Source organism: Oncorhynchus mykiss, chromosome 17 (genome assembly GCF_057628025.1).
Source record: "Oncorhynchus mykiss isolate SJ-2025 chromosome 17, ASM5762802v1, whole genome shotgun sequence".
Classification (NCBI taxonomy): Eukaryota; Metazoa; Chordata; class Actinopteri; order Salmoniformes; family Salmonidae; genus Oncorhynchus; species Oncorhynchus mykiss.
In genome coordinates this window covers 21,213,408-21,238,913 of record NC_143038.1, presented here as the reverse complement: position 1 = coordinate 21,238,913, position 25,506 = coordinate 21,213,408, and the positions used below count along the sequence as shown (strand labels likewise).

Sequence of the window (25,506 nt, the reverse complement as noted above, 5' to 3'; positions counted from 1 at the left end):
CACAGATTCAACCACAAAGACTAGGGAGGTTTTCCAATGTCTTTCAAAGAAAAGCACCTATTAGTAGTAATGTAATATCCCTTTGAGCATGGTGAAGTTATTAACTACACTTTTGATGGTGTATTGAATACGACTTGTCACTCCAAAGATATGAGTCTTTCCTAACTCAGCTGCCGGAGAGGAAGGAAACCACTCAGGTATTTCACCATTTGGCCAATGGTGACTTTAAAACAGTGGCTTTGACAGGAGAAAAAAATGGAGATGGATCAAAAACATCGTAGTTACTCCACAATACTAACCTAATTGACAGAGTGAAAATATTACAAAACATGTATCCTGTTAGTAACAAGGTACTAAAGTAATACTGCAAAAAATGTGGCAAAGCAATTAACTTTTTGTCCTCAATACAAAGTGTCTATAAAGATTTTATACCGTTGGGCATTGTTTTCTAGGAAATTTAGGATTAGCTAACATATGGAATTGTTTTATATCATTTAGCTATTTGATTTAGAGTTTTAGGACCCCTTTAGGTGTAATAAAATATATATTTAAAAATAATAAAATATTTAATTTGGCCTTCAGTATTAAGAGTTCCTCTGTCCAGTGTCTGTGTTCTTTTGCCCATCTTAATCTTTTCTTTTTACTAGCCAGTCTGAGATATGGCTTTTTCTTTGCAACTCTGCCTAGAAGGCCAGCATCCCAGAGTCGCCTCTTCACTGTTGACATTGAGACTGGTGTTTTGCTGGTACTATTTTATGAAGCTGTTAGTTGAGGACTTGTGAGGCATCTGTTTCTCAAATTAGACACTCTAATGTACTTGTCCTCTTGCTCAGTTTTGCACCAGGGCCTCCGACGCTTTCTATTCTGGTTGGAGACAATTTGTGCTGTTCTGTGAAGGGAGTAGTACGCAGCGCTGTACCAGATCTTCAGTTTATTGGCAATTTCTCGCATGGAATAGCCTTCATTTCTCAGAACAAGAATAGACTGACAAGTTTCAGAAGAAAGTTCTTTGTTTCTGGTAATTTTGAGCCTGTAATCGAACCCACAAATGCTGATGCTCCAGATCCTCAACTAGTCTAAAGAAGGCCAGTTTTATTGCTTCTTTAATCTGGACAACAGTTTTCAGCTGTGCTAACATAATAGCAAAAAGGTTTTCTAATGATCAATTAGCCTTTTAAATTGATAAACTTGGATTAGCTAACACAACGTGCCATTGGAACACAGGAGTGATGGTTGCTGATAATGGGCTTCTGTACGCGTATGTAGATATTCCATAAAAAACTCTGCCATTTCCAGCTACAATAGTAATTTATAACATTAACAATGTCTACACTGTATTTCTGATCAATTTGATGTTAATTTAATTGACATAAAATGTGCTTTTCTTTCAAAAATAAGGACATTTCTAAGTGACCCCAAACTTTTGAACGGTAGTGTATGTATCTTTTTTTTACCCCCTTTTTCTCCCCAATTTTGATCTGGTCTCATCACCGCAACAGACTTGGAAGGCAAAGGTCGAGTCATGCATCCTCCGAAACATGACCCAGCAAATCACGCTTCTTAACACCAGAGCGCTTAACCCGGAAGCCAGCTGCACCAATGTGTCGGAGGAAACACTGTTCACCTGACGACCAGGGTCAGTCTGCAGGCGCCCGGCCCGACACAAGAGTCGCTAGAGCGCGATGAGCCAAGTAAAGCACCCCTGGCCAAACCCCCCCCCTTATTCGGACGACGCTGGGACAATTGTGCATCACCCTATGGGACCACCGATCACAGCCAGTTGTGATACAGCCCTGGATCAATCCCCGGTCTGTAGTGACATCTCTAGCACTGCGATGCAGTGCCTTAGACCGCTGTGCCACTCGGGAGGCCCTTAATATTATCAGCTGAGAAATAAATATCGTAGCAGTAGAAGGCTGGGATCCTCCTCTTTTTAATGACAACCATCAAAACTCTGCTTTCACACAGGATTGCATATAGGAATGTTTGGGCTTATAAGAACACTTACTTCACTCCATGCATCGACCACTGTTCGAGGAGCATGCAGCATCATGGATAGAAAGTTTGGAGTGTAGCATAAGGTAACCAGTCCATCCAGTATGTATGACACAGTCCACACTCAAAGGCGATTGGTCTACCAAAGACATCTTAAATATAGGTTGTTATTTTTGTAATGTATTATGCGGTAGGCTATTAAAATCAAAATTAAATCACATTTTATTGGTCGCATACACATATTTTGCAGATGTTATCGCAGGTGCAGCGAAATGCTTATGTTTCTAGCTCCAACAGCAGTAATACCTAACAATAAAAACAATACACACACATTTTTAAAAAATTAAAGAAAGAAGGCTATGTATAGTATAAATGGGACAATCATTTAATTCAGTTTATTTTGGGGCCTTGGGCTCATATATACTGTAGACCTATGTGTATGCATATGCTCTAATATGTGTATGGGTGTTTTGAAATAACCATCACCTTAGAAAGCGCTGTCCCTTTCCTTGTGTTTGGCTTTGAAACAACATTCACAACGACCATGTTTTCCACTCAATTTCAACCTGTTGTTGAACTTCAATTAGGTTGCTTTTCTGTTACTTATTATACTTATTTTCCACCATCATTTGCAAATAAATTCATAAAAAATCCTACAATGTGATTTTCTGGATTTTTTTCTTCTCATTTTGTCTGTCATAGTTGAAGTGTACCTATGATGAAAATTACAGGCCTCTCTCATCTTTTTAAGCAGAAGAACTTGCACAATTGGTGGCTGACTAAATACTTTTTTTGCCCCACTGTATGCAAAACTGTAATAATTGAGCACAGAAGACAATGAGCCATTGTTGAAGTTGAAAATACATCTAAAAACATTATTTTATCCAAAGTGTTTATCCCTTACTTCAACCAAACATTTATTTCTTAATAAAAAAATACAGCTATAAAAAATTATCTTATGACTGGATAGATAAATAAAGTAAGGATACAGGGATAAAAGTCCTAATGGACGGAGGGATTAAAGGAGGTTAAGTTGGACAGATTGGTATGATAATGGAATGAACGTATTGTTGAAGGGAGGTTGAAGGTGGATGAGTGGGTGGGTGTGTCTGTATTAGGGTTTAATATTTTCTCTGGATTTTACAAATGGTCTATCCTGAGAATAAATCACTTTTCTCCCGGTTTCTCCCGGAATTTCCTCGCAAAAAAAACGGAAGTGTCATTCAAAATGTGATGTTACCTGAGCCTGATTAACCATACATTAAATACTTTTTATGAGCCCTACATTAACTTCTTGACGCTACCCATCCCTTAAGCTGGATAATTGTCATCAGCAACCGCTGAATAGCATAGCGCCACAGTCAAATAATAATCAAAAAAAAATATTCATATTCATGAAATCACAAGTGCAATATTGCAAAACACAGTTTAGCCTTTTGTTATCCACCTGTCATCTCAGATTTTGAAATTATGCTTTACAGCGAAAGCAATCCAAGCGTTTGTGTAAATTTATCGATAGCATAACAAAACATTATGTACACTAAGCATTAAGTAGCTAGGTCACGAAAATCAGAAAAGCAATCAAATTAATTGTTTACCTTTGATGATCTTCGGATGTTTTCACTCACGAGACTCCCAGTTACACAACAAATGTTCCTTTTGTTCCATAAAGATTATTTTTATATCCAAATACCTCCGTTTGTTTGTCGCGTTATGTTCAGAAATCCACAGGAAAGAGCGGTCACGACAACGCAGACGAAAATTCCAAATAATATCCATAATGTTCACAGAAACATGTCAAACGTTTTTTATAATCAATCCTCAGGTTGTTTTTAAAACATATAATCGATAATATATCAACCCCAAATGTCTTTCACAGTAGGAGAGGAAAAAACAATAGCTGTCCAAATTCTGTTGCGCGAGCAAAACTCATGTGACCACTTGACGCGATGTTATCGTTCTGGCTCATTCTTCAAAATACAAGCCTGAAACTATGTCTGAAGACTGTTGACACCTTGAGGAAGCGATAGGAAAAGGAATCTGGTTGATATCCCTATAAATGGGGCAATGGGTGTGTCAACAAAATAGAAGCCACTTCCTGGTTTGATTTTTCTCAGGGTTTCGCTTGCAATATCAGTTCTGTTATACTGTATATATGTATTGGATAATGTCACAATCATTTGGGCTCATTAAATGTTGTTAAGCTCTTGAAGCTAGGGGGCACTATTTTTATGTTTGGAAAAATAACGTTCCCAGAGTAAACTGCCTATTTCTCAGGACCAGAAACTAGAATATGCATATAATTGTCAGATTAGGATAGAAAACACTAAAGTTTCCAAAACTGTCAAAATATTGTCTGTGAGTATAACAGAACTGATATTGCAGGAGAAAACCTGAGGAAAATCAAACCAGGAAGTGCTGTTTTTCCTGAAAGCTCTCTGTTCCATTGGATGCCTTGCCTCCATTTAAAGGGATATCAACCAGATTCCTTTTCCTATGGCTTCAAGGTGTCAACAGACTTTAGACATCAGGCTTTTATTTTGAAAAATGAGCGAGAAAGATAACATTGCATCAGTGGATAGCTGGGTGTTCGCAGAGTTTTGCTTGCGCAACAGAGTGGGGCAGCCATTGTCTCTCCCTCTCATATAGAAAAACTGACAGTCCCGGTTGATATATTATTGATTATATATTTTAAAAGCAACCTGAGGATTAGGATTATAAAAAACGTTTGACATGTTTCTGTGGACATTACGGATACTATTTGGAATTTTGGTCTGCGATGTCGTGACCGCTCGAGCCTGTGGATTTCTGAACATAATGCGCCAAACGAATGGAGGTATTTTGGATATTAAAATAATCTTTATGGAACAAAAGGAACATTTATTGTGTAACTGGGAGTCTCGTGAGTGCAAACATCCGAAGATCATCAAAAGTAAGCGATTTAATCTATTGTTTTTCTGACTTTCGTGACCAATCTACTTGGCTGCTACTGTTTGTAATATTTTGTCTACTGAGAGAGATGTTCTTACATAAACGCTTGTTATGCTGTATTGAAATCTGACACGCCGGGTGGATTAACAACAAGCTAAGCTGTGTTTTGCTATATTGCACTTGTGATTTCATGAAAATTAAATATTTTTAGTAATTTAATTTGAATTTGGCGCTCTGCAATTCAGTGGGTGTTGATGAAAATGATCCCGCTAAAGGGATGGGTGCGTCAAGAAGTTAAACCATCAATCTCCGCTAAATCCACCCGCACAGCTGATCTCCATTGCAACCATTATTGGTCACCTCATTACTGCTCCCTAAAAGATGTCAGTGTTACCTAGCCCTGCTTGCGTACTGGATATGAGTCAATCATGGTCACGTGATGAGGTAACCCCACTTGCGAACTTCAAAACCAGTGTCTGCCCTCAGCCCAAGAGTCTAAATGGTCTAAGATGTAGAGACCCGGGTTCATATCCTGCGTGTTACACTTGCAGCCGAAGTCTGTCAATATATGTTCCCCCTCTGGTTGGTGTTGTCATCACAACTTAGTTATTTTTGAACAGACTAAAAGCGATTGACAAGCATTCCGTACAATAGAAAAAATAATTTCCTCGTATACCACAGTTAATCTACTGTGGCAATTTACCAGACACTTTCATGAATTACTCATTTTGGTGTAGCCTATTGTTATTATTTGATTTGTTTCCTATTTATGATATCCATAAGTGTCTGGTAAGGTAATTTCTTATTAAGATCGGGGGTAAAATATTCCTGGACTGTCCATGTTTGAAATGTTTAACTTAATCAAGTCAATCGTGGGCAATGAGATATTTGTGCCAGAAGGAATGGGCCTGAATCTAACCCATGCCAACAGGGTAGCCCCATACTGTATGTGCGCAGGGTGCCTTATCGCTAGATCACCCCAGGCCGCATTTGAACTTCCTCATTTGAATTTCCTGGTGCAGCAGGAAAATCCTCAACGGGAAAAGAGTGATCAAGTTAACAGTCGCCATCTGTAGATGTGTGCTGATTCACAACATTGTGAGACATGTACTGCTGGACCTGTATACATTCATCAAATTCCCTTTCAAAATAGTTGTATATAAAGCTGCTATAAATAAAATAATCAATAATTCAGTGATTTACTGAGTCCACCCTCTCCTCCAACACATTGTTTCAAATAATGACACTTAAAACGGTTTTAGATGCTCTAGTTATTGGGGATACATTTTTCAAACCTGTCCAAGTATTTACATAAATTCCTGTTGACATTTCTCTAAGACATTGAACTTTTTATATTTAACAATTTTAAAACAATTTAGGCACTACTGAAACTACTACTTTGTGATTGAAAACATGTCCAATGAAGGCTTATGAAGATTTAAAACAATAGCCTATTCTAATTAGGTGGGCATGTCTGTCAAAATTGTACAATCCGACAACCAGTTTTGATCAGAAGCAAGCTTCTGGAACTCCTGTTGCAATATAATTTCACTATAGTCACTTCAGGAGATTTTAAAACGCCTTTTAAAATGGACCCCATATTTAGTTTTGGCAACTAAACTGACCGGGCTGATTCTAACCTATTCATAGGCTACATATTTATTTCAGCATAAACATGTTTTACAAACGTTGTTGTTGCTGTGGTTGTTTTTATTAGCCTGTTGTGTTGCATAAATTAATGCATGATAATTCCCAACAAGAAAAACAAATGGCAGCCCTATCTATTTGGAGTAGGCTGTATTTGAAAAGCCTCGTTTGAATTCAATCTTAATACCATGTGGTCCTTTGTAGCTCAGTTGATATAGCATGGTGCTAGTAACGTTAGGGTCGTGGTTCGATTCCTGTGAACGCCCTTCGTAAAATGTATGCACATATGACTTTAAGTCACTGGATAAAAGCACCTGCTAAATGACAGATATTATGTAACCTATACTCATGTATAATAACCTATAGGCCTATAATAGAAAATGTAAATGTATTTGTTAGATAGAACATAGGCCTACTACGTGTGACAATTTGTTATGCATATTGAAATTGAATATAACCCAGTTGCAACAAGCCTCATTTACATTCAGTAGCCTACATTAGACTAATCCAACAATCACATATCGCCGCAGTTATGTGCACTCGCCTTTGATAGGAAAGTGTAGGACGAAAAACCTGGCTCACCGTATGACAGTCTTCCCAGTGTGTTCACGTCAAGGTCCAAGGTAACCGAGGCTTATCGCCATCACATTTCTTCTTCCCTTGTTATCTAGTGTCGCGCCCTGTCGGTGAGTCACTGTGGATCTTGAGGTCCCATCTGCCCGTATTGGACTGCTATCTCCCCTTCAATGCGGTAGCGCGAGCACCGTAGCATCAAGACCTGCACAGATTTATCTTCAGTGGTTGCTGTGGCAACAACACCAAGTGCAAGCTGCATGCAGCTAAACTGCACAAGACTCAACGGTCAAGCGTGGCTGTGGTCTGTTATGGCTGGAGACAGCAGAACCTGTGGCAGAACCATTCAATTTCACTGTCAATCAGTGGTAGGCTGTATAAATCTCTGCATGCAAATATATGTTTTGTTTGCAATTGAAATGCTCATATCACAATTTGTTTTTGTACAGGATATGTACAGTGGGGAGAACAAGTATTTGATACACTGCTGGTTTTGAAAGTTTTCCTACTTACAAAGCATGTAGAGGTCTGTAATTTTTATCATAGGTACACTTCAACTGTGAGAGACGGAATCTAAAACAAAAATCCAGAAAATTACATTGTATGATTTTTAAGTAATTAATTAGCATTTTATTGCATGACATAAGTATTTGATCACCTACCAACCAGGGAATGAGACAAGAAGGCCGTTGTGGGCGGTGAGTTGTCTGGACAACTATCACAATACAGTGCTGAGTTATTGTGAAGTAAAGTACAACATGTAGCTGAAAGTTCACTGCTCACCTTTTTCATCTTTGTCATTTTCCATCGTCATTTTCCATTGAACAGAAATGGAAAACCATGAGGTTGAAAAAGGTGAACATTGAACTTTCTGATACATGTAGCAATCTTGACTAACTGTGGGTGTGTCACCAGTCTGTGCATGTGTGTCTCTTGTTGTGTCTCCTGCCTGTGTGTGTTTTGTGTTTGTTTCCTGTGTCTATGTCTGTGCTTCTCAGCCCTGCTGACACAGGCATTCCAGGACCACGTGATGGTATTCACCCAGACTAAGAAGCAGGCCCACCGGATGCACATTCTCCTTGGCCTGATGGGGCTAAAGGTGGGGGAGCTGCACAGGAACCTGTCCCAGACCCAAAAGACTGAAGAGCCCCAGGTACCTAGACACTTTCCAACTAACTGGCCTTACAACTGGGCTTGCGCTGCTCCACAAAGAATTACGCTCTGTTTTAAATTTCAACAATTGAATGTGCGGCTCTTGATAAATTGCTATGCAAAAGCTATGCCTCCAGTGTAGCAGCTTAAAACCTACAATTTTTGCGATGCCCCAGTGTAGTTCCCCTGTAACACTTACAGTTACACACTATTACCTACTTACACACTATTGCCTGATTTACACTATTGGACCAAGCAAAGTTGAGCTGTACTGAGCTGGCCCGGTTACGCATCCACCATAGTTGCGGCAACCGTGCTGAAAAGGACAATGTGAAATGAAACTACGTTTTGTGTCGTTTTTGTCAATCAGGCATTTTACATTGCTAAAATAATAAGTTTGCATAATACATACCCAGTCATCTTTTCTCAGAAATTAATCGAGTAGCTGGTGCAAGATTTTTGTTCTGTTGTGCGGAGATAAATAAGTAGAGGTCAGGGTGGGAAATACATTTTTGGGTCAGCCAGCAAAAACAATCTACCAGCCACTCAACATTTACCTGCCCAAATATATATTTTTACATAATTTTTTTTTTATCAATGGATGAGCATGCTTTGTAATGTTTCTAAAGCAAAAATGTATTACTAGTATGTATTACATTCTCAATCAAGCACATTTCAGCTGGCCCTTTAAAGGACGGGACGTTACCGTGGTAACTGGGCACACTCTTGTCTTCCTAGCAGCAAATTCAAACTAACATTGAAAAACAACCTAGTGTGTGAACAAAGCTATGCAACTGGCCAAGAAACATGAGGACAAAGTCACACTTTAGTAACTTTTCTTGTCAATTGTGACCAACTTCGACATGCGGGCTTTTGATTGAAAAATGTTTCCCAAATGCTCTGTGACTACCCACCAACGTGGCTAATGAAATAGTCATTCTTACACACCAATGACAAAATCTTCCCGCGTTTGGCGGGTGTTAATTTACCACCCTACTAGTGGCTATAGTTTACATAAAAGCTGCCCTTCACTGTAGAAATTAACCATTTCTCCTCAGATGATCAACCTGACCATGCTGATGAAGCCATTTTCAGATTGAAATGCACCCGCTAACATTGTCCTTCTCCTCCACAGGTGATCAACTTCACCATGCCCAACACAATGAAGCACTACATTCACAGGGTGGGCCGCACAGCCAGAACCTGCAAGGTGGGTCGCTCTGTGTCCATGGTGGGCGAGACAGAGAGGAAGATGCTCAAGGACATTGTCAGGAAGGCCAAGACCCCTGTGAATTCCCGTGTCCTGGCACAAGGTAAAAGCTCAACACTAGGACCCTTTTAAAATACTGCAGAAATGCATCTTTCCTTCCTTGTGTACTTGAGATAATATCTATAAGTGTTTGGATCGGTATAGGCAGGGATATCACCCTGTCAATTTGAACAATTCAAATAATTCAGATCACTGATTACTTAAAGGAAGGTAAGGATTCATTTCTAAAGTTTTCAAAATGTTGAAGTCGATTTCTATTGCAACGGGACTCATCTGACTAAATAAAATAAAAGGAACCTCGGTATACCTACTCCTCATTCAAGAGGGACTCTAGTCTTCCAAAGTTGTACAATTCAATGTTATTCTTAAAGGATTATTCAATTAGATTTTTTTTTCTGGTTGTGCTTTTGTGATGACTGAGCTGTTCTCTCTCTCCTTCAGAGGTGATTTCAAAGTTCCGAGACCTGATTGAGAAGCTGGAGAAGGACGTGTACGCCGTCAGGTGCCTGGAGAGAGAGGAGAGGGCCATGGCCTACTCGGAGGCTCAGGTAAAAAGCAGCATATTGTGTGTATTCAAATACATGGTGTATGTGTGTTCCTGTGTTCATGTGTGTGTATGTGTATTTTGTGTGTGTGTGTGCACGTGTCATTCAGATCAGTGTGGCACAGAAGCAGCTAGCATAAAACGCAGACGACAGACCTCCAGAGGACGTGGTTCCAAATGCACGACGAGCGCAAGAAAGACCGCAGGGAGTACCGCAGACCAACACTTACTATAGGCCTGCCAACCTTCCTACCATGTTCCTCGCTGCTACTAGATGGCATCTTCATATCACAACATTCTGCCCTTTCGATGTTATATACACAGTACATGCAGTGCATTACCATGGACAGCATAGCTCATCTCACTGCAACCAATGCCAACGACCTCGACTACAGCTCAACTAAAACAGGCCCTTGACTAAGACCCAGCTAGGGTCAGCACTTTGTTGGTCTCTCTTGTATGTACATTGAAATGAGCCTTTTGAGGCTTAGCTGTCTGTGTGCAGATGTATCTGTTTTCTTTGAGCTGTGTATGAGCAGCTTGTAAAGCCCAAAGGCAGCAAAAATCTCTATCTGCATAATTCATGATTTAACTTTATTTCACCTTTGTTTCTGCCAGTGACCAAAGCTCTAGCGGACTTTGACATGGCCCTAAGGGGAAAGAAGAGCGAGAAGTTCATCATAGAGGGGAAAAGGAAAGAGTTATCGGTACGAGTGCTCAGATTAGTTCTCTGTTTGACTGGTACCATATGTTTTTTTCCTAGATTTTTCTGTCATTTTGTTCTGTATAATTCAAATTAATGTTAACAGAATTCCCCATCACCAGTGTTTCCACTCAGAAATATTTTACTTATTCATTTACACACTTTATAGCATTGAAACCATTACATTTGACTAATAATTTGCCATTTATGTCCTCTGTACACTAGATATGGTATTGAACTAATTATAAACTGGTAAGGGATGCAACAGTTGAAAGTCCAACTCAGGCTAGCCAGCTCAAATCTCCAAGCGATCAGTTCTGTCATATAACTAAATTACATTTATGTTTACTTAGCAATCTTAGAGTATCCTGTAGTTATCCGGTATACATCAGTCCATATTGTAAGGAGCCTTGTCCGAGCCAGAATGGCCCATATGGTAGGAGCCTATCCTCTGTCTGTAGCGCAAGGCAGCTTGATGTACAAGTAGACTTCCTGGATAGGACGCTACTCTATCTGAGCGTTATTACTTTCACTATGCAGTTGGAGCTAGATAACCTTTTCTTCCCTAGTTGTCTCCACTGAAATTCAATTTGCTAGAGTGACATTTATTGTATTGTGCACGTCTCTCTATATTTTTCATCTTCATTCTATCCATGTAATGGTGCGGAGGGGAGTGCTGCCGTTTTATCGGCTCTTAACCAACCATGCTATTTTTTTGTTGTTGCGTTGTTCTTAACTTGTTTTGTACATAATGTTGCTGCTACCGTCTCTTATGACCGAAAATAACTTCTGGACATCAGAACTGGGATTAGTCACCTCAAATTGGACGAAGAGTTCTTTAATGAGTCGGACGGGGGGGATACACAACTACAGACACTCGACCAGGCCCAGATCGCCGTGATTCGATGGAAAAGGAAATGGAGGTTTTGCGGAAAGAGATCAGGGTGCCTTGTGAGGATCAGACAACAAGTGGCTAATCTGCCCTTGCCTTCTATCCTGCTAGCTAACGTTCAATCGCTGGAAAATAAATGGGACGAACTGAAAGCACGTATATCCTACCAACAGGACATTAAAAACTGTAATATCCTATGTTTCACCGAGTCGTGGCTGAACGACGACATTAGGAACATACAGCTGGCGGGTTGTACACTCTATCGGCAGGATAGAGCCTCTGGTAAGACACGGGGCAGGGGCCTATGCATATATGTAAACAACAGCTGGTGCACGACATCTAAGGAAGTCTCAAGGTTTTACTCGCCTGAGGTAGAGTATTTCATGATAAGCTGTAGCCACACTATCTACCGAGAGAGTTTTCATCTGTATTTTTCGTAGCTGTCTACATACCACCACAGACTGAGGCTGGCGCTAAAACCCCAATCGATGAGCTGTATTCTGCCATAAGCAAACAGGAAAACGTTCATCCAGAGGCAGCGCTCCTAGTGGAATTTAATGGAGGGAAACTTATTAAAACAGTTTTACCTCATTTCTATCAGCATATTAAATGTGCAACCAGAGGGAAATAAATTCTAGACCACCTTTACTCCACACACAGCGATGCGTACAAAGCTCTCCCTCACCCTCCATTTGGCAAATCTGACCATAACGCTATCCTGCTGATTCCTGCTTACAAGCTACATGTTAAACAGGAAGCACCAGTGACTTGATCTATAAAAAAGTGGTCGGATGAAGCAGATGTTAAACTACGGGACTGTTTTGCTAGCACAGACTGGAAAATGTTCTGGGATTCTCCCGGTTGCATTAAGGAGTACACCACATCAGTCACTGGCTTCATCAATAAGTGCATCGAGGATGTCGTCCCCACAGTGACTGTACGTACATACCCCAACCAGAAGCCATGAATTACAGGCAACATTTGCACTGAGCTAAAGGGTAGAGCTGCCGCTTTTAAGGAGCGGGACTCTGTTAGAGTCGTGTGTATAGGTGGCAGAGAAGTCAGGCGAGGCAGGTTCAAACTGAGTGTAATGGAGTTATTCAATAACAATAAAACAAAACATACTCCAAACAGTAAATGTAACAATAAACAAAGTGGGTACGAGGACCCGTCGCGCACCAATACAACACAACACTGAATAACAAACAATCTCTGACAAAGACAAGAGGGGAAACAGAGGGTTAAATACACAACAGGTAATGAATGGGATTGAAACCAGGTGAGTAGGAAGACAAGACAAAACCAATGGAAAATGAAAAATGTATCAATTATGGCTAGAAGACTGGTGACGTCGACCGCCGAGCACCGCCCAAACAAGGAGAGGCTTCGACTTCGGCAGAGGTTGTGACAGTACACCCCCCCCCCCCCTCCCCCGACGCACGGCTCCAGCAGCTCGTCGACACTGGCCTTGGGGACGACCCGGAGGGCGAGGTGCAGGGCGATCCGGATGGAGACGGTGTAATTCTCGCAGCATGGAAGGATCTAATACGCCCTACACCGGAACCCAGCATCTCTCCTCCGGACCGTACCCCTCCCAGTCCACGAGGTACTGAAGGCCCCTCGCCCGACGTCTCAAATCCAAGATGGATCGAACGGAGTACGCCGGGACCCCCTCAATGTCCAAAGGGGGCGGAGGAATATCCTGCAATTCAGCCTCCTGGAGCGGGCCAGCCACCACCGGCCTGAGGAGAGACACATGGAACGAGGGGTTAATACGGTAATTAGTGGGTAGCTGTAACCTATAACATAACTCGTTCACTCTCCTCAGGACTTTAAACGGCCCCACAAACCGCGGACCCAGCTTCCGGCAGGGCAGTTGGAGGGGCAGGTTTCGGGTCGAGAGCCAGACCCTGTCCCTGGTGCGAACACCGGGGCCTCACTGCGGTGACGGTCTGCGCCTTCTGACGCAGTATGGCGCGCTGAAGGTGGACGTGGGCGGCCTCCCAGGTTTCCTCCGCGTGCCGGAACCAATTGTCCACCGCAGGAGCCTCGGTCTGACTCTGATGCCAAGGAGCCAGAACCGGCTGATGCCCTAATACACATTGAAAGGGAGAAAGGTTAGTGGAGGAGTGGCGTAGCGAGTTCTGGGCCATCTCTGCCCAGGGTACGAACTTCGCCCACTCCTCCGGCCGGTCCTGGCAATAAGACCACAGAAACCTCCCCACATCCTGGTTAACTCTCTCCACCTGCCCATTACTCTCGGGGTGAAAACCTGAGGTAAGGCTGACTGAGACCCCCAGACATTCCATGAACGCCTTCCAGACCCTTGATGTGAACTGGGGACCCTGATCAGACACTATATCCTCAGGCACCCCATAGTGCCGGAAACGTGTGTAAACAGGGCCTCTGCAGTTTGTAAGGCCGTAGTGAGACCGGGCAAAGGGAGAAGACGACAGGACTTAGAAAAATGATCCACATCGACCAGGCTCGTGGTGTTACCCTGTGAAGGTGGAAGGTCAGGTAAAAAATCCACCGACAGGTGCGACCACGGCCATTGTGGAACGGGTAAGGGTTGTAACTTACCTCTGGGCAGGTGTTTAGGAGCCTTGCACTGGGTGCACACTGAGCAGGAGGAAACATAAATCCTCACGTCCTTAGCGCACCGTCCGACCTATCCCAGGATGACCAGAGGAGGGTGACGTATGGGCCCAATAGATCAGTCAGTCGTGGACAGCAGACGGAACGTACAGACGCCAGCTGGACACTGAGGGCGAGAGGGCTCTGCAGGTGACGCCCGCTCAATGTCCGCGTCCAGCTCCCACACTACATGCGCCATCAAACAAGAAGCTGGGAGTATGGGAGTGGGATCCATGGACCGCTCCTCTGTGTCATACAGCCGGGACAGTGCGTCTGCCTTAACGTTCTGGGAGCCTGGTCTGTAAGAGAGGGTAAACACAAAATGAGTGAAAAACATGGCCCACCTTGCCTGACTAGGATTCAGTCTCCTCACCTCCTGGATGTATTCCAGATTGTGATGGTCAGTCCAGATGAGAAAAGGGTGTTTAGCCCCCTCAAGCCAATGTCTCCACTCCTTCAAGGCTTTTACGACAGCCAACAGCTCCCGGTCCTCCACATCATAGTTTCGCTCCGCCGGGCTGAGCTTCTTTGAAAAGAAGGCACAGGGGCGGAGCTTCAGTGGCGTACCCGAGCGCTGAGAGAGCACTGCTCCTATCCCAGCTTCGGATGCGTCCACCTCCACTATGAATGGCAAAGAGGGATCCGGATGAGCCAACACAGGAACCGAGGTAAACAGAGCCTTCAGGTGCCTAAAATCCCTGTTCGCCTCAGCCGACCACTGCAAGTGCACCGGCCCCTCCCTTTAGCAGTGAGGTAATTGGAGAAACAACCTGACCAAAACCCCAGATAAACCTCCTGTAGTAGTTGGCAAACCCTAAGAATCGCTACACCTCCTTTACCGTGGTGGGAGTAGGCAGTGCTCTCCATCTCCACTCCTGACGTGGAAATCAGATGCCCTAGGAAGGAGACGGATTGTTGGAAGACAAGCATTTCTCAGCCTTGACATATAGATCATGCTCCAACAGGCGAACAAGCACTTTGCGCACCAGGGACATACACCACTACACCCTGCCCGTGCAGGTCTCTGAAAATCTTGTCTACAAATGATTGGAAGACTGATGGAGCATTCATCAATACATATGGCATGACAAGGTACTCATAATGACCTGAGGAGGTGCTAAATGCTGTCTTCCACTCGTCTCCCTTCTGAATACGCACCAGATTGTACGCACTCCTGAGATCCAGTTTAGTGAAGAAGCGCGCCCCGTGCATTGACTCAATGCTGTAGTGATAAGAGGTAGCGGGTAACTATATCTCACCGTGATTTTATTGAGACCTTGGTAATCAATGCATGGGCGCAAACCGCCATCCTTCTTCACAAAAAAGTAACTCGAGGAGAAGGGTGAAATGGAGGGCTGAATGTACCCCTGACGCAGGGATTCGGAGTCTTCTTTTTACAGAAGGCGAGAGCGAAATCGTTATATTCTGGGGGAATACACATGGTGGAGACCTGGCCTGGACTTTCCACCGTAGTAGCACCAATGGAAACCCCTAAACACCTACCTGAGCACTCTCGGACCACCCCGTGAGAGCCCTCTGTGGCCAAGAAACAGTGGGGTTATGGCAAACTAAACAGGGTTGGGTTAATATTTTCCTTGTGACCCCCCTGCGTTACCATACACAAAGGAGCAGTGGCCTCCCTGATAAACCCTGACCCTACTGGTTGACTATCTAAGGCATGAACGGGGAAAGGCATATCCACAGGAACAATGGGGATCCCTAAACTATGAGCTAAACTCATATTAATGAAATTCCCAGCCGCACCTGAATCTACTAGCACCTTATACTGGGAACGCGGGGAAAATTTAGGAAAAGACAAACATATGTGCAACAGATGGCTCTGGATGAGAATGGTGCCTACTCACCTAGGGTGACACCAGAGTGCTCGGCCTGCTGCCTTGATTCCCAGAGGAACCAACCCGGCACTGACCAGCAGTGTAACCTCTGTGACCACATATGGTGCTCAATGGGTACAGGAGAGAGGGTGCGGGAGGATGGAACAACCAGACCCCGATCTAGACGTCCACGAGTAGCCAGCACGTTGTCAAGTCTGATGGACATGTCCCCCAGCTGGTCGAAGGTGAGGGTGGTGTCCCTACAGGGCAGCTCCCGACGGACGTCCTCGTGTAGACTACAGCGGTAATGGTTGATCAGGGCCCTGTCACTCCATCCAGCGCCGGCTGCCAGGGTCCTAAATTCCAGAGCAAACTCCTGTGTGCTCCTCGTCTCCTGCCTCAGATGGTAGAGGCGCTTACCCGCCGCTCTGCCTTCGGGTGGGTGGTCGAATACTGTCCGGAAATGGCGGGTGAACTCCTCAAAATGGTCCAACGCCGCATCCTCTTCTCCACACACAGCGCTGGCCCACTCCAGGGCTTTCCCGGTGAGGCACGAGACGAGGGCATACTCTTCTCACGGTTCGATGGAGCTGGGTGGACCGTGGCCAGATACAAGCTTAGCTTGAGGAGAAAACCCTGGCAGCCGCCAGTATCTCCATCGTACCCCTTAGGCAAGGATAAATGGATCCTGCTGGGTTCAGGCAGGGAAAGGACGCTCAGGGGAGACCCCAGTTGTGCTGGTGGAGGCGCTGGAAAAATCCCTGTCTCTCCCAGCGGTCCATATTCTGGACAACGCGATCCATGGCGGTGCTCAGATTGTCAATCATCTCCGTGTGTTCATTGACGTGCTCCTCCACCTCCATGGCCGGGGTACCTTCTCCTGCTGACTTCATTGTTTGGTCAGAGATTCTGACATGTGTCGTGTGTGTATAGGTGGCAGGGAAGTCAGGCGCAGGAGAATCAAACTGAGCATAATGGAGTTATTTAATAACAATAAACGAAAACATGGGATTGAAACCAGGTGTGTAGGAAGACAAGACAAAACCAATGGAAAATGAAAAATGGATCAATGATGGCTAGAAGACCCGAACAAGTAGAGGCTTCGACTTCGGTAGAAGTCGTGACAGACTCTAACCCGGAAGCTTCTAAGAAATCCTGCTATGCCCTCTGACGACCCATCAAACAGGCAAAGCGTCAATACAGAACAAAGATCTAATGCACTGCACCGACTCTGATGCTCGTCGGATAGAGCAGGGCTTGCAAACTGTTACAGACTACAAAAGGAAGTACAGCTGAGAGCTGCCTAGTGACACAAGCCTACCAGACGAGCCAAATAACTTCTATACTCGCTTCGAGGCAAGCAACACGGAAACATGCATGAGAGCATCAGCTGTTCCGGACGACTGTTTGATCACGCTTGCCGCAGCCAATGTGAGTAAGACCTTTAAACAGGTCAACATTCGAAAGGCTGCAGGGCCTGACAGATTACCAGGATGTGTACTTGTACCTGACCGTGTGGTGCAAGGACAACAACCTCTCCCTCAATGTGATCAAGACAAATGACATGATTGTGGACTACAGGAAAAGGAGGACCGATCGCACCCCCATTCTCATCAACGGAGCAGGTTGAGTGCTTCAAGTTCATTGGCATCCACATCACCAACAAACTAACATGATCCAAGCACAACAAGACAGTCGTGAAGAGGGCACGACAAACCCATCCCCCCTCAAAAGACTGAAAATATTTGGCATGGGTCCTCAGATCCTCAAAAGGTTTTACAGCTGCACCATTGAGAGCATCCTGACGGGTTGCATCACTGCCTGGTATGGTAACTGCTCGGCCTCAGACCGCAAGGCACTACAGAGGGTAGTGTGTAAGGCCCAGTACATCAACGGGGCCAAGGTTCCTGCCATCCAGGACCTCTATACCAGGCGGTGTCAGAGGAAGGCCCTAAAAATTGTCAAAGACTCTAGGCACCCTAGTCATAGACGGGTCTCTCTGCTACCGCATGGCAAGTGGTACCGGAGCGCCAAGTCTAGGTCCAAGAGGCTTCTAAACAGCTTCTACCCCCAAGCCATAACACTCCTGAAAATCTAATCAAAGGGCTACACAGACTATTTGCATTGCCCCCCGCTCTTCTACTCTCTGTTATTAACTATGCAAAGTCACTATAATAACTCTAGCTACATGTACATTTTGTCATGCTCTGATCTGTTTCACCTCTCCCTGTGATTGTGTCCACCCCCTCCAGGTGTCGCTTATTTTCCCTGGTGTATTTATCCCTGTTTCCTGCCTCTCTGTGCCAGTTCGTCTTGTTTTGTCAACCAGCGTGTTTGTCCCTTGCTCCTGCTTTTTATTATCTGTCTTTTTCTAGTCCTTCTAGTTTTGTCCCTTGCCTGCCCTGACTTTGTACCCACCTGCCTGACTATTCTGCCTGTCCTGACCTCGAGATTGCCTGCCACTCTGTACCTTCTGGAATCTGACCTTGTTATAAACATTTTGCCTGTGTACGACCATTCTCTTGCCTGCCCCTTGGATACTAATAAATATCAGAGACTCGAATCATCTGCCTCCCGTGTCTGCATCTGGGTCTCGTCCTGTGCCCTTATAGTACAAACTTGCCATGACAGAACCATCAGACATGGACCGGCTACGCCACGCTGTCTCCCTGAGACTACTGAACCTTTTGGAATGGCTTCGTTCCATGACGAAAGCCACGACCAAGGGTTTAAGGCTATAATGGAAGAAATCAGGGAGTTAGCTTATAGGCAGCCTGCCAAATCTTAAAACATACAAACCTTTTTTCTACCTTTATTCTATTCTTGGTGAGTTTCTACGGCCTACCCCGGCTCCCCAAGAACCCCACTTAAGACCTCCGGAATGATATTCTGGGGATCCTGGAACCTGCCTGGGTTTTCTTTCTCAATGCTCCCTTTTTTTTTTAGCTATAGCCATCTTCGTTCCCTTTGGACCAATCGGAGAGAGCGTATATTATTACGCTAATGTCTGGAAGGGCGCTCTCCTGGGCTACGGCAGTTTGGAAGCAACAATCCACCATTTGTCTTCATCTAGAGGAATTCTTGGCAGAGGTAAGGAAGGTGTTCGATTCTCCTGTATCCGGGAGAGAGGTGGCCCGTAAACTTCTTGAATTACATCAAGACTCCCATAATGTGGTAGACTACACTGTAGACGTTTGCACGTTGGCAGCCGAGAGTGTACCTTCCTGAACGGATTATCAGAGGTAATAAAAGATAGCTAAGCTAGCTGCTCTGGCATTACCGGTTGACCTCGATTCCGTCATCGCTCCCACCATTAGGATTGATGGACGTGTACGGGAACACAGGAGTGAGAGGAGGTCTGGCCTAGGTCACACTCGTTCATCTGCTGTGGCTCCCTCACCTCCCAGGGAATCCTGAATTCCGGATTTCTGAAGAGAGGATCTGAAGTCAACCGAGCTGCCTCGAGAATCATCGACGATGGGTGAGTCAGATACACTGGAACCTATGCAACTGGGAAGAGCTAGATTATCGCTTAGGGAACGTTCACATAGGCTAAGCTCCAACAGTTGTCTGTATTGTGGTGCTGTGGGCCATTTCATAGCTACCTGCCCTGTGAAGAGACCTAAATCATTAGTAGGTACAAGTACACTGGAGAGCCAGACTGGGAATCCTCTACTTCATATTACCAGTACCCCTTTTTCTCTTATCCTGCTGTGGGGAGACCGGTCAAAGTCTCTCCGGGTGCTCATTGACTCTGGGGCTGATGAGAGTTTCATGGACGCTACCCTGGTATCGGAATTTGGTATTCCCACTTAACGCCTCTCCGTTCCCATGGATGCCAGAGCACTGGACGGCCGTTCCACTTACTCACCTAACATGTCACCCATTTAGCATGTTTGGGTAGCTCTGGATCAACGCATACAACAATGTGTTCCAGTTCCCGCCAATAGCCGCCAACTTTGCACAGCCATCGAGGAGGAGTGGGACAACATTCCACAGGCCACAATCAACAGCCTGATCAACTCTATGCGAAGGAGATGTTTTGCGCTGCATGAGGCACCAGATACTGACTGGTTTTCTGATCCACACCCCTACTTTTTTAAGGTACCTGATATAGACTGATTAAACAAGTTTACAGGGCACCCCTCCTAACAACTCTATTAATCCAATTCACCTCTGATCTCTGTTGGCTGCATAAATACTGGGTCCTACAACAACTCATGTATTGTCCGTACGTCTTTACATTTAGGAGTGAAACAGAAAACCGGTAAACCAGCCAAGAAGTCTGTTTGACACGGAACTTACAAATACCAGTAAGAAAGCAATCAAGCAATAGAGAGCTGGATAAGTGTCTCTTTCATAAAATGTGTTAATACCTTAACACCACTGAGACATTGACAACAAAACAGGGAACCTGAGTGTATGTACAGTTGAAGTCAGAAGTTTACATACACCTTAGCCAAATACATTTAAAAGTGTTTCACAATTCCTGACATTTAATCCTAGTAAAAATGCCCTGTCTTGGGTCAGTTAGGATCACCACTATATTTTAAGAATGTGAAATGTCAGAATAATAGTAGAGAGAATGATTTATTTCAGAATGTATTTATTTCATCACATTCCCAGTGGGTCAGAAGTTTACATACACTCAATTAGTATTCGGTAGCATTGCCTTTAAACTGTTTAACTTGGGTTAAACATTTCGGGTAGCCTTCCACAAGCTTCCCACAAAAAGTTGGGTGAATTTTGGCCCATTCCTTCTGACAGAGCTGGTGTAACCGAGTCAGATTTGTAGGCATCCTTGCTCGCACATGCTTTTTCAGTTCTGCCCACACATTTTCTATACGATTGAGGTCAGGGATTTGTGATGGCCACTCCAATACCTTGACTTTGTTGTCCTTAAGCCATTTTGCCACAACTTTGGAAGTATGCTTGGGGTCATTGTCCATTTGGAAGATCCATTTGCGACCAAGCTTTAACTTCCTGACTGATGTCTTGAGATGTTGCTTAAACATATTTCCACATACTTTTCCTTCCTCATGAAGCCATCTATTTTGTGAAGTCCACCAGTCCCTCCTGCAACAAAGCACCATCACAACATGATGCTCCCACCCCGTGCTTCGTGATTGGGATGGTGCTCTTCGGCTTGCAAGCCTCCCCCCTTTGCCTCCAAACGTAACGATGGTCATTATAGCCAAACAGTTCTATTTTTATTTCGTCAGACCAGAGGACATTTCTCAAAAAAGTATGATCTTGTCCCCATGTGCAGTTGCAAACCGTAGTCTGTCTTTTTAATAATGGCGGTTTTGGAGCAGTGGCTTCTTCCTTGCTGAGCGGCCTTTCAGGTTATGTCGATATAGGACTCGTTTTACTGTGGATATAGATACTTTTGTGTCTGTTTCCTCCAGCATCTTCACAAGGTCTGTTGTTCTGAGATTGATTTGCACTTTTCGCACCAAAGTACATTCATCTCTAGGAGACAGAACGCATCTCTTTCTTGAGCGGTATGACGGATGCGCGGATCCATGGTGTTTATACTTGCGTACTATTGTTTGTACAGATGAATGTGGTACCTTCAGGCGTTTGAAAATTGCTCCCAAGGATGAACCAGACTTGTGGGGGTCTACAATTTTTTTCTGAGGTCTTGGCTGTTTTCTTTTGATTTAATCATGATGTCAAGCAAATAGGCACTGAGTTTGAAGGATGTCCTTTAAATACATCCACAGGTACACCTCCAATTGACTCAAATGATGTCAATTAGCCTATCAGAAACTTCTAAAGCCATGATATCATTTTCTGGAATTTACAGAGCTGTTTAAAGGCACAGTCAACATAGTGTGTGTGTGTAAACTTCTGACCCACTGGAATTGTGATACAGTGAATGATAAGATAAATAATCTGTCTGTGAACAATTGTTGGAAAAAATACTTGTGTCATGCACAAAGTAGATATCCTATCCGACTTGCCAAAACTATAGTTTGTTGACAAGACATTTGTGGAGTGGTTGAAAAACGAGTTTTAATGACTCCAACCAAAGTGTATGTAAACCTCCGACTTGTACATGGTTGTTTTAATCCTCAGACCCTCCTTTGAGGATAAGAATAGGCAGAGAATTCCAAGAAACAAGAAAGGAGGCCGCTTCAAGTCGAAGGCCAAGTAAGTGAAGGGGTCATCTGTAGTGGATTTATCTTGACCATACAGTGCCTTGCGAAAGTATTCGGCCCCCTGGAACTTTGCGACCTTTTGCCACATTTCAGGCTTCAAACATAAAGATATAAAACTGTATTTTTTGTGAAGAATCAACAACAAGTGGGACACAATCATGAAGTGGAACGACATTTATTGGACATTTCAAACTTTTTTAACAAATCAAAAACTGAAAAATTGGGCGTGCAAAATTATTCAGCCTCTTTACTTTCAGTGCAGCAAACTCTCTCCAGAAGTTCAGTGAGGATCTCTGAATGATCCAATGTTGACCTAAATGACTAATGATGATAAATACAATCCACCTGTGTGTAATCAAGTCTCCGTATAAATTCACCTGCACTAGAGGTCCGTTAAAAGCGCAGAGAGCATCATGAAGAACAAGGAACACACCAGGCAGGTCCGAGATACTGTTGTGAAGAAGTTTAAAGCCGGATTTGGATACAAAAAGATTTCCCAAGCTTTAAACATCCCAAGGAGCACTGTGCAAGCGATAATATTGAAATGGAAGGAGTATCAGACCACTGCAAATCTACCAAGACCTGGCCGTCCCTCTAAATTTTCAGCTCAAACAAGGAGAAGACTGATCAGAGATGCAGCCAAGAGGCCCATGATCACTCTGGATGAACTGCAGAGATCTACAGCTGAGGTGGGAGACTCTGTCCATAGGACAACAATCCGTCGTATATTGCACAAATCTGGCCTTTATGGAAGAGTGGCAAGAAGAAAGCCATTTCTTAAAGATATCCATAAAAAGTGTTGTTTAAAGTTTGCCACAAGCCACCTGGGAGACACACCAAACATATGGAAAAAGGTGCTCTGGTCAGATGAAACCAAAATTGAACTTTTTGGCAACAATGCATAAAAGCAACACAGCTGAACACACCATCCCCACTGTCAAACATGGTGGTGGCAGCATGATGGTTTGGGGCTGCTTTTCTTCAGCAGGGACAGGGAAGATGGTTAAAATGGATGGGAAGATGGATGGAGCCAAATACAGGACCATTCTGGAAGAAAACCTGATGGAGTCTGCAAAAGACCTGAGACTGGGACGGAGATTTGTCTTCCAACAAGACAATGATCCAAAACATAAAGCAAAATCTACAATGGAATGGTTCAAAAATAAACATATCCAGGTGTTAGAATGGCCAAGTCAAAGTCCAGACCTGAATCCAATCGAGAATCTGTGGAAAGAACTGAAAACTGCTGTTCACAAATGCTCTCCATCCAACCTCACTGAGCTCGAGCTGTTTTGCAAGGAGGAATGGGAAAAAATTTCAGTCTCTCGATGTGCAAAACTTATAGAGACATACCCCAAGCGACTTACAGCTGTAATCGCAGCAAAAGGTGGCGCTACAAAGTATTAACTTAAGGGGGCTGAATAATTTTGCATGCCCAATTTTTCAGTTTTTGATTTGTTAAAAAAGTTTGAAATATCCAATAAATGTCGTTCCACTTCATGATTGTGTCCCACTTGTTGTTGATTCTTCACAAAAAAAATACAGTTTTATATCTTTATGTTTGAATCCTGAAATGTGGCAAAAGGTTGCAAAGTTCAAGGGGGCCGAATACTTTCGCAAGGCACTGTAGTACATGTTATACACATGCTTTTCTGCAGTTTTTGCAGTGACTTCATTTATACCGGTATTGAAATATAATACCAATGGCATGTTAAGTAAAATCTTGACGTGAGGCGTCATTATGAACAATGAATGTTACCAGCTTTTGGGCTGTCGAAGTGGGGGCTTGGCAGGTGCTTTGAGTCACTGTTCAAATGACCCTAACAGCTGCTCTAGTGCTATATCAATGTGTACTGTGTACATGTCCACTGTAGTAATCTTTTGATATGTTTGTTCTGCTTCAGGTTTCGAAGAAAGTAAGGGTCACTTCAATGGGAAAATGACAAGACATGCAGTTTGGATGGATCGATTCACCTTCAGTGTATTTTTTATTGACGTTAAAAGTATCTTTCTTCATAAAGCAGTGCTTTCCCACTTGTCAGTGAGGGCATGATAAAAAGACACTCACACATGTCGTGTCTTTGGCTATGCCGGATTAATTGATATGACATGCTATTCTATGAAATAATTTCTCCGTAATTAATATCACCTGATTGAGCTAATCATGTAAATGTAATTAACTAGAGAGTCGGGCACCACAAAATAATATTTATAGAGCTGTTATCGTCCGAATAAACTCTTAAAGACCTAGTAATATTTTACATCAATAACAGTCAACATCAATTGTCATCTTAAACCTCTTGAAGCTAGGGGGCACTATTTTTATGTTTGGAAAAATAACGTTCCCAAAGTAAACGGCCTATTTCTCAGGACCAGATGCTAGAATATGCATATAATTGACCGATTAGGATAGAAAACACTCTAAAGTTTCCAAAACGGTCAAAATATTGTCTGTGAGTATAACAGAACTGATATTGCAGGGGAAACCCTGAGAAAAATCAAACCTGGAATTGGCTTCTATTTTGAAAACTCCATGTTCCATAGCCTCCCATTGCTCCATTTAAAGGGATATCAACCAGATTAATTTTCCTATCGCTTCCTCAACGTGTCAACAGTCTTCAGACATAGTTTCAGGCTTTTATTTTGAAGAATGAGCGTGAACGACCACATTGCGTAAGTGGATAAGTGGGGGCTCTCAGAGTGAGTTGTGCACAAAAGAGAAAGGCGGCCATTGTTACTCCTGGTCCTAGTGAAAAGCCAACTGTCCCGGTTGATATATTATCGAATAGATATTTGAAAAACACCCTGAGTAGTGATTATAAAAAACGTTTGACATGTTTCTGTGGACATTATGGATATAATTTTGAATTTTTGTCTGCGTTGTCATTACTGCTCTTTCCGGTGGATTCCTGGGCATAACGCACCAAACTAATGGAGGTATTTGAATATAAAAAATATCTTTATTTTTGTCTAACTGGGAGTCTCGTGAGTGAAAACATCCGAAGACCATCAAATGTAAACGATTAATTTGATTGCTTTTCTGATTTTTGTGACCAAGCTTCCTACTGCTAGCTGGACATAATGCTATGCTAGGCTATCGATAAACTTACACAAACGCTTGTCTTGCTTTGGCTGTAAAGCATAATTTCAAAATCTGAGATGA

The 25,506-nt window shown here is 43.5% G+C and overlaps 1 protein-coding gene and 2 long non-coding RNA genes across 3 annotated transcripts in view; 1 reads left to right on the top strand and 2 right to left on the bottom strand.

The window, feature by feature from the left end:
• Positions 1–7,539, bottom strand: part of LOC110493892 (E3 ubiquitin-protein ligase RNF182) — a 29,342-nt gene extending 21,803 nt beyond the window's left edge. The window contains exon 1 of the mRNA XM_021568457.3: positions 7,156–7,539. The gene's annotated coding sequence lies outside the window, so the exon portion shown is untranslated. The remainder of the gene's footprint in view (positions 1–7,155) is intronic.
• Positions 1–25,506, bottom strand: part of LOC149975859 (uncharacterized) — a 944,026-nt gene that overhangs the window by 833,288 nt on the left and 85,232 nt on the right. The gene's annotated exons all lie outside the window — the stretch shown is intronic.
• LOC149975860 (uncharacterized) lies at positions 10,008–10,681 on the top strand. Its single transcript, XR_016487647.1, has 2 exons — positions 10,008–10,116; positions 10,223–10,681. It is a non-coding gene; the product is annotated as an uncharacterized LOC149975860 (long non-coding RNA).